Source organism: Sinocyclocheilus grahami, unplaced genomic scaffold, assembly GCF_001515645.1.
Source record: "Sinocyclocheilus grahami isolate Dianchi unplaced genomic scaffold, SAMN03320097.WGS_v1.1 scaffold374.1, whole genome shotgun sequence".
Lineage (NCBI taxonomy): Eukaryota > Metazoa > Chordata > Actinopteri > Cypriniformes > Cyprinidae > Sinocyclocheilus > Sinocyclocheilus grahami.
This window is the reverse complement of record NW_015505553.1, coordinates 685,182-695,717: the sequence shown is the minus strand read 5'-3', so window position 1 is coordinate 695,717 and position 10,536 is coordinate 685,182.

Here is a 10,536-nt window from a genome sequence, read left to right as displayed (position 1 = left end):
TGATATAAAAAAATGCACAACAGACATGACAAGAAAAATAGGGGTTGGTTTTACTTTGGCAGAGACTGACATCATGAAGGTATTATACAGAAATATACAGTATACACACAGACATTAATTTGAGTGAAAGTTTGTGGGAGGAAAAAGCAATCCTCCACAGAGCCTTTAGGTCGAACCCCCATTGTAATCTATGATACTTTAAGTCTTGGTGAGGAACTGAAGCAGTTAAATGTCCAATATGAATTCCTATAAAACCCAAGCAAACATACTCCTAGTGAGCAGCTGAGGGAAATGAGCGCCAAATTTAATGTGGCCATCCTTGTGGGAGAAGACAGTGTAGAACATGGCTAAGTACACATCCAGCTATGTTTTACTACTGTCATTCCTGTGGCCGTGATGCTTATTATGAAACCTCTTGATGCCCAAGCTCTGGTTTTTCCATGAGAAAAACGTCTCCCATGAGGCTGGCTGGGTGCTAGTCTTGTTTCATTTTCAGTCTAAACCTCATGATGGGGCCCTAGAATAGAAGGCAAATACATGAGCATCAAACTTCCAGTGAAGCCCCACTCCTACTGGCAGCGATAAACATCTGTATGGGGTGGAAGATCACTGTTGGCACTCCCATTGGTAGTCCCTGCATTGCTTATTTGTATAAAGCTGTCGCATCAGCAACAATCTCTGTTACTTGTGTCTTGGAAATCGCCGGCTTTCACTGAAAATGACTGCTGTCCGTTGCTTTGACATTGCACTTAGTTATCAGTGTGTGAACGCCCTTAGGATCCATGTACACTGCACTGTGCTAAAGCTAGCACAACCTTTGAGTGATATTAGCATCCCACACACTGGCAGCTTCCATGCTTGGAGTAATAACAGGCATGACTGATTTCTCCAGTTCCTCGTAACAACAACAACCAGTAAAAACACATGACACGTCAAAACAAGAGGGTTTGTATTGGCTGAATCCTTCAGAACTGACTGGTGATTTCACATGGCTGGTATCCCAAAGTTGTAAGCGTGAACATGCTGCTTGCAAACCTAATTTTTTACTTCATCTGGTTGCGTTTCCATTGCATCACTCTATGCCGGCAAGTCTGATCCCCTCCCAGTACTACGACATCTATTCAATCTGGAGATAAGCAAACCCATAAACATACTTGAACAGAGTGAAGATGGATGTTGACTGGATCTCCAAACAAACCTCTATATCAGACGCAACACATTAGTTTCGAGAGGCAGCGCCCAGCTAATACCATGAAGCAGAGTGGTCGGGAAATGCTCTCCAGCATGTGGGCCACTCATACTCATGTGCTCTGCATTTTCCATTTGACTGCCTCTGTACAGTACGGCCTCTGTAATCACACCAGCAGCTTGAGACAAACCGTAAATATTTACATATGCCTTCAAGGGGGCCGCTCCAAAGTCACTTCATATCCAGCCTTTCTCTCACCCTTTGTCACACACAGACAAGCGCACACTGTGCTGTTAACAAGAATAGATGAGAGCTATTACGCTTTTTTATTACTCAATAAAGCAGAACACATGGGGCAAGTCCTAGCAAGAGTGGCGAGACAGGAAATAGCGAATGGAAACCTGTAGCTCAGGAGGGGTGTTCATGGCCTGACACTCACCGTTCTTCATGCTGCCCCTTTTGGAAATGGCATTTAAGAGCTTTGAGAACTTAGTAGTAGCACGAGTGGACATGATGTAGTGCAGATATAAAATAAGTAACTCGGTTCGCAAGGCCCAACTCTCTGAACCAGGACAAGCACAGAGTGGACAAGAGACGACTCCTCTTGAGGGCTCTCGCATTGACCCCAGCGACTCTGCATCTTTGATTTACGGAGCTCATATGGAGAGCTGAGAGGAGGAGATAAAAAGGATTCTTGAAATGAACACCTTTAGTGAAACCTGCTGCTGTATAAAGTAACACAGAAAGGGCCCCTTCACCTGGAGCACTGCAGTTCAGAAAACTTCTCATCAGTAAGACAGACTGGGCACTGAGAAACCAGAGCTGCGGAGAACCTGTGAGCCCCATCAGAATGTGTTTTTGCACTTAGGAAACAGCAAAAAAGATTAGTAAACCCCCTTTGCTCATTGGCCCGAGCTATTCTGGGTTCAGTCAAAACAAAACCCCCACAATAATCAAACCCAACAGCTAAATTACAGAGATGAGCAGCTCGAAAAACGTCTCACAATCATGGGAGCCTTTACACCACAGAACCACAGCAGCAAAAGGCATCCAGATCCAATGCTGATTGCTAATAATGAGTCAGTGCGGTACTGGACAAGACACATGGTACAGCTCTGTAAAATCCCTCTACTCCTCACCCTACTGGAAACACTGAGTCAGCCAAGGCCTTTTGTTTCAAGTTTATCTGTGTGAAAATAATGTGAGGCTTCAACTTAGACACGCTGGGTAAAAAAAAAGAAAAGTTTTTTTCATGTTGCTCAGGCTTCAAATAAGTTGCTTAGTTTGTCTTGAAAATAGGCCGTAGGTCTTGGATCCTCTGCCATGCTTTCCTGACAGGATGAAGAGTTTCGTTGTTCCTGCAGATCCCATTGAACTCGCGAATCCTCCATGTGGCTTGGCAAAGGGGCAAATTAATAAGGGCCTTGTTTTGTCCTTTGTGAGCCAGGGCTGGGGACATCAGCAAAAAAAATTCTGATTTAGAAATGCTCCATTTCCTCTGTGGAGATTTGAGGGCACTGCGGCTTTTCAACAGAGACAAAATATGAAGAACAGAAAGTTGTGTAATTGCCCTTACATAACCTCGATATAAATTTAATGAAGTGGATGATAACCACAATTGACAGTAAACACCATTGTTTGCAGGCTTGTTTTTCATTGGAGGTAGGATCAGGATAGTTCATGTAGCTCAACTTAACCTCATTCTTTGTAGGCTAGGCCTCAGGGATCAGGAAGACGAATCCAACTGACAGGGCTCTGTCTGGGTTTGACTTGCAGTCTAAAGCCTCGTACACACCGGGACGATTATCGTGCGCACTTATTGCCAGCGTTTTTCGAGACGTTTTTCGGCGCGTCTTGTGTGTTCATACCCAAGCGATTTTCGCTGGCGATGAGCCGAGTGAACATGCAAATTCACTCCCTAACATTAGATGGTGCTTAATGAAAAACAGAAATACCCCGGTACACATCGAATCCTATTTGATCTGCAATTCCTCTCCATAACAAATCCCTCTTATCGAGATTTTTGTAGTTGCTGTCGCGTTTGTCATAAAGGGTTCAGTCAAAACAAAACCCCCACAATAATCAAACCCAACAGCTAAATTACAGAGATGAGCAGCTCGAAAAACGTCTCACAATCATGGGAGCCTTTACACCACAGAACCACAGCAGCAAAAGGCATCCAGATCCAATGCTGATTGCTAATAATGAGTCAGTGCGGTACTGGACAAGACACATGGTACAGCTCTGTAAAATCCCTCTACTCCTCACCCTACTGGAAACACTGAGTCAGCCAAGGCCTTTTGTTTCAAGTTTATCTGTGTGAAAATAATGTGAGGCTTCAACTTAGACACGCTGGGTAAAAAAAAAGAAAAGTTTTTTTCATGTTGCTCAGGCTTCAAATAAGTTGCTTAGTTTGTCTTGAAAATAGGCCGTAGGTCTTGGATCCTCTGCCATGCTTTCCTGACAGGATGAAGAGTTTCGTTGTTCCTGCAGATCCCATTGAACTCGCGAATCCTCCATGTGGCTTGGCAAAGGGGCAAATTAATAAGGGCCTTGTTTTGTCCTTTGTGAGCCAGGGCTGGGGACATCAGCAAAAAAAATTCTGATTTAGAAATGCTCCATTTCCTCTGTGGAGATTTGAGGGCACTGCGGCTTTTCAACAGAGACAAAATATGAAGAACAGAAAGTTGTGTAATTGCCCTTACATAACCTCGATATAAATTTAATGAAGTGGATGATAACCACAATTGACAGTAAACACCATTGTTTGCAGGCTTGTTTTTCATTGGAGGTAGGATCAGGATAGTTCATGTAGCTCAACTTAACCTCATTCTTTGTAGGCTAGGCCTCAGGGATCAGGAAGACGAATCCAACTGACAGGGCTCTGTCTGGGTTTGACTTGCAGTCTAAAGCCTCGTACACACCGGGACGATTATCGTGCGCACTTATTGCCAGCGTTTTTCGAGACGTTTTTCGGCGCGTCTTGTGTGTTCATACCCAAGCGATTTTCGCTGGCGATGAGCCGAGTGAACATGCAAATTCACTCCCTAACATTAGATGGTGCTTAATGAAAAACAGAAATACCCCGGTACACATCGAATCCTATTTGATCTGCAATTCCTCTCCATAACAAATCCCTCTTATCGAGATTTTTGTAGTTGCTGTCGCGTTTGTCATAAAGCCCTTTGTGTTCAGACAGCAATGAGACCAGCAGCTCTACATTCAACTTGCCTCGATGCACCTTCTTCGTCGTTAGGTATCAATGTGTGCTCGACAAGACCGTTTTGTGCTTGAGCGCCACCAAGTCGTGTTTTACTGTAACTTCAGCAGCTCCAGGCATGTGAACAAAAGCGTCAATCTCATTGGTTGGCCAGTTTTTAAATGTGTCGCGTCAAACCAAAAAAAATTAGGCAGAGGCGGGGTTTTTTTTTTTATTACGCTTTTACGCCTGGTGTTTTGCGCATCGGTGTGCACACTTACATTAGCACCCTTTATTTAGTCACGAGACATTAAACGCGCGCGATTATCGTCCCCGTGTGCACAAGCCTTAAATGTGTGCCGCACAGCCCATTTTACTTTCAGGAGTTTGGGTTTTGGTACCCATGTATGCAATGCCCTCTGCTGAAAGCAGAACACTGAGTCCTGAGAGTACGGACATTTGCAGCTGTGACAGGGTGAGTCATTCTGTTTAGCTCTTAAATAGAAAGGGGGTTTCCGTTCAACAATGACACTTGCACATACTGTAAGTACAGACAGAAATCTGCACGTGTGCTTAAGTGTACGCACACACATACACTATGTCTCAATGAGCACTGGTAAACCAGCACCTGTGAAACGAATGAATCTTCAGGGAAACATGGCTAATGCAGAGTCTTTCGTTTGTTACTTCCATATTCACATGGATGCACGTGTGGCTGGAATACAGAGCAGCAGCTGCAGTCCGAGATGTGAGCAAATGACGATTCCTAGAAGAAAACCCACCAGTTCTTGCACGTCTTTTCACCAATTGACCCGACAAGAAGGAACGAATTTCCAGAAATTACCCAACACCTGGGTAAATCAGTAACCAAAATTGAACCGCCTCTCGGTAGGACAATTCTCTCAATGTCTAGCTAATATGAGCTCGGGGAAGTGTCTCAAAACATAACTAAAGCGTGAAGTTCAAAGCAGCAAACATTGTGCTTTAGTGACATTTTGATCAGGTTCCAATCAAGCTTTTGCAAACAGGTCGGTTCTATGTTGGTCATCAATGACAATGCAAAACACAATTTTGCATTAATGTATATGTGTTAACAACCTAGTCATTGATATTTTTAATTATTCCATATGGGAAACACAAATAACACATTGTAGATATGGTTTTCCAAAGTCTCAGCATGATAGAGGGCTGTGTGTGAGGTTTTAGGGTTTGGTGGGGAAATGCAAAAAAAAGGATGTTTTCTTGTCTGCTGCTTTCAGCAACTTATTTTCTGTAGAAACCATAACGATTTTCTTCTGGAGAAAACAAGCAATTACACAACATGAACAAAATGAAACATGGCAGTCCAGAAATATGATCTTCCAAACAAAATAAAAGTAGGGGAAGGTATGGGAAAAACCCAGAATCCACAAAAAGAGAGAAAGTAAAAGTGGAAAAGAGCAACATTGACTGACTGAGAGAGGGAAAGTAAAACTGGGATAGAGGAAAGCAAATGAGAGTAAGAAGGAGGCAAATAAATGAAAAGTCGAGAGAGAGAAACAGAAAGAGAAAGGGTAGAGGGGGAGAGAACAAAGCCATCTTTGTGAGCTGCTGAGAGAGTGGAACCCAGCCAGGGCTTAGGGGGTGTTTCACAAGAGTACACTGACTGCATTCCTGCAATGTGATTATGGCCACATTTAATTTATTCTCCTGCAGGAAACACACTTAACCCTTCACTGTCCATCGACCCTCATCAACTGGTCCTGAACCTGAAATATTTTCTTTTATAATTATCCAGTAAGTGAGTATTATGCAAGTAAAACTATTTCGTTATGACCTAATGCAGCTTGCCAAAAGAACCAACTGCAGACTCTGTAGTTCCTGGTGATTGTTTTACAGTCATTCACTGACTTTGCTTTGTGTTTTGCGGCGTCAGACAGCTCTAAATCCAGGCTAATTCGGCCTAAAGCGATTATGCTGGGGATTCCCAGCACTGGATATTCTTTACATACACAAAGACAGATCTGAGGTGAAATTTCACGCACTTTATCTGAAACGAGAAGTATTTGTTGAGCAAATTTGTTAGAGCAACTCAAAACATGCCAAAGCATGTAACTTTAGGGAAGAACCTGGTGAAATTTACCTGGAGGACACAATCTTTTTGGTTGGTCTTTTAAAGAGGAAATATTTTAAAGAATGTGGTCACAAATTTGTTTCTGCTGCTTTTTTGATAAATATAAAAATATGAAGGAAGCAAGAAAATGTGTATAAACAAGGTAATAAGCTAATAAGATATATACTTATATGTATATTTGTATATTTACAACAATATATTAGGGCAACTTTTTTTTTAAACCAACAGTTAATTAAGTATAAACTAAAAAACATTTTTTTTCTCCACCAGGCCAAACAGTTCTGAGCTTGATGAATAACGGCACCATTCATGCAGTTCAGTACAGCGCAAATACAAACCACTTCATGCTCAGATTTCTCAGCATGGTTACCATGTTTGGTGAAATGGTTTTAGTGATGTGGCAACTCAGTCTTTTTTTATTTATTAGATTTATTTCGTAGCTTTTTTGCCTTTATTACGATAGGATAGTGAGTAGACAGAAAATGAAGTGGAAGAGAGAGAGAGGGACGGGATTGGGAAAGGTCCACGAGCCGGGACTCAAACTCAGGACAGCCAAAGCGCAGTGACGCTATATGTCAGCACCCTGCCTACGAGGCTATCGGTGCTCACAACTCGTAACATTTTGATGCTTGGTCAGGAGCCTTTGGTGTCACTTTTGAGTGCACAGAGTACCCCTTTAGTGTAATTTTTCGATGTGCAGGGTTCTCCATTGTGTCAATAAGAAACCTTTGGCGTCAATATGCAGACGTTGTTGAGAAGTGGGTTGGTTTAGTGTAGGGGTGGGGTTAGGTGCTCCAAAATATCTAAGAAAGTATAAATGTATATAAAAGCTTTTCTATTTTTACAAATGCATGCAACTGAAAGGCAACGGAGTACCCTGCGTGTCGAAAAATGACACTAAAGGGGTACCCTGTGCATTAAAATGTGACCTTCAGGGGTCCTGACTAAGTGTCAGCATGGGGCAAGTTTGGAGTGAGAACTAGAAACAGCACCCATTCGGCCTGATGATGGAAATTACCAGAATCAATACAACTGTTCTGAATTTTCTCATTTAAGGCAACAAAATAGATAATTCCACATTAAGCAATTTCAAAAGATCTGCATAGAAAGCATAAGTAATTTCTGCAGACTTGTGTCTTGGGCAAAGCTGTGCATTAGCTTGATTTGTTGAGCCGAGCTTGATAGTCATGGCTGCTGACCTCTTTGGTTAGGTCTGTTTCCCAAGTCCTGGAAGACCACACACAGATCTGTCAGCTAGAGAAGACAACCCCTATTTTGCCGGGCCCACCCCAGCTCCATCTGTGATTCTGTGTGTTTACACCTAACACAAAGAGAGGGAAAATGGGATAATGAAGAGAGAGCAGCACATCATTGGGGTTGACCACTCCCTGAGGCCACAAATATGGTAGCCAACTCATTCTTGAGCCACCTCTCCAACAGTCTTGTATACTCCCCTCTTCATCTCTACCCAGTTGCTGGGAATGAAAAAGAGAGCAGTTGAAAGGGAGAGGTAGGGTGGGGGGCAAAACCATTGCTGGACTAAATAAAATATCCTCTCCAAAGGATCAAAGCTGAACTTGGTAATTTAATTCCAAGAGGCTAATGCCATTCCCAAAGGCTTCCCTTTGCCTCCAGCCATCTAGGCCTGTTATCCCTCTCATTAAAGGCAGAGTCTTAGGCTGTAGTGTAGCAACAGGAGCAGCATTATTCCAGACCTGCTTTTCCCTGCCCATTACGGAAAGAAAGTTCTGTCTGTCTAACCACAATCCAATGAGGTTGGACCAACACTACTGTCATTTAGAGGTATTACATAATAGTTTTCCAAATGAATCTAATAGAGCATAGGTGGGGCTGAGGACAATTATAAAGTCCCATTGTTTTAGTTGTGCCAGTACAGCTGAAGTTCAGCTTCTTGGGAAACAGAACGTTTTTCAGCGAGACCAAGTCTTAGTGCAGATGCTCCAAACCATGTATGGCCAACTAGCTTTGGCAATCAACTATAAAATGTAGTGATATCGATTATTAGCCAATATTAGAGATTATAATAAATTTATTAGTATTGGATGCTATTGGAGATACACAAACACTGATTTCAACATGGATAGTAAAAAGAAATGTTTAGCACCAACCCAGTATATCTGAATGATTTCTGAAGGATCATGTGACATTTAAAACGGGATCGATGGCTGCTGAAAATTCAGCTTTGCCAACACAAGATTAAACTACACTTTATTATAAATAAATGCAGCATTGGTGAGCATATGGTTGAGCATATCACATTCAGATTGTTATATGTAATGATTTGCTTCTTGGGGAAAAATCATTTTTCATACTGAACATTATAATGTTGTGATGCTTAAATGTGTAGCACATTAGTGTGTTTTTTAGACACAACAGAATGAATACTACTACTACTACTAATAATAAATAAAATAATTTAAAATAATAAAATTCAGAGCTGTAAGTGAGCTTCATTACATCAGTTGAACCACTTTGTTCCTGTTGAACAAAGCTAAAAAAAATCTTTGCTCTGAGCAATAAGTCAAGAGAAACAATTATACAATGAAAAGCACTGTTTAAATGTTTTGAATCAGCTATTTGCGAAGAGTTCAGCAAGAGTGCAATATTTAAATTCAACATCATACCAAGAAAAAAGGTCTGTGAATCTGGAACAGAGAGGGTATAATTCATGTTGACAGAATGAGGGCTGAAAGGTGCAAATACAATTTTAAGTGAACAATACTGTATATTAGAAGGCAATCAGAAACTGGAAGACACTAAACATTGGGCAAAATTATAAGGACATGTGTTAAAGGGATAGTTCACCCAAAAATTAAAATTACCCCATGATTTACTCACCCTCAAGGCATCCTAGGTGTATATGACTTTCTTCTTTCAGACGAATACAATCGGAGTTATATATATATTTATTTTTTATTTTTTTTAAATGCCCTGGCTCTTCCAAGCTTTATAATGGCATTGAATGGGTGTTATTTTTCAATAGTTAGCTGAAGCTAGAGATTACTGTTTATAAAGTTTAAAATATGGATACATTTCTTACAAAAACACATCAATTCGCTTCAGGAGGCCTTTATTCACCCCTGGAACCATGTTGGACACTTTTTATGATGGATGCATGCACTTTATTGGGCTTCTTTTGGACTATTGAAAAATAACACCCATTCACTGCCATTATAAAGCTTGGAAGAGTCAGGGCAATTTTTAATATAACTCTGATTGGATTCGTCTGAAAGAAGAAAGTCATATACACCTAGGATGCCTTGAGTGTGAGTAAATCATGAGGTAACAGTGTTGGGCGATATGCTCAATTTTCATATTGTCCTATCGTCAGCTTGTGAGATTGCCGATACACGATATTATCGTGCTAATTTATGTATTTATTTACTTAGTTTCATTGCGAGAAAATGAACCAACTCCAGCGTCAGGCTAAAAGCAGCCTAATGTTTTTAATATGACTGAATTTGTATTTAACATGATAACAAATTAATAAAAACATCGTAAGTTACTAATTATAATGCTTACATTTCCTCAGTTATTCAAAAAGCAGCTACAGAAAACGAGCAAAGAACATTACATTACCAAAGAACATCTTCACAAGCTCAGTCTAGCGCAAGTTTATGCACTTTAAAAACACTCCCGTTAAAATCAGTGAATATACACTATATGATGAATAAATCTCTTATACTTACATCGCACATACATCTGCACTTTGATGTTTATGAGGAGAGAATTTGCGAGTCAGAATTCAGTCAGCGCGCGCTGAACAACAGAACTCCGCTGTTTCAGTGATGACTCATCTGAACGCCTCTGATTGGCCATTGCATTCATAAGCTCAGCATAATCATATGTGATTGGTTAGAACGCGCAATACTGTAAAAACGTGGAAAAAGAAATATAATGCAACAAATAAGCCCTAATATTAATTAGATAGTATTACTAGCCTGATAATAATAATAATAATAATAATAATTGACTTGCTATCGTCAAAGGCATCAGCCACAGGCGATATCTCTG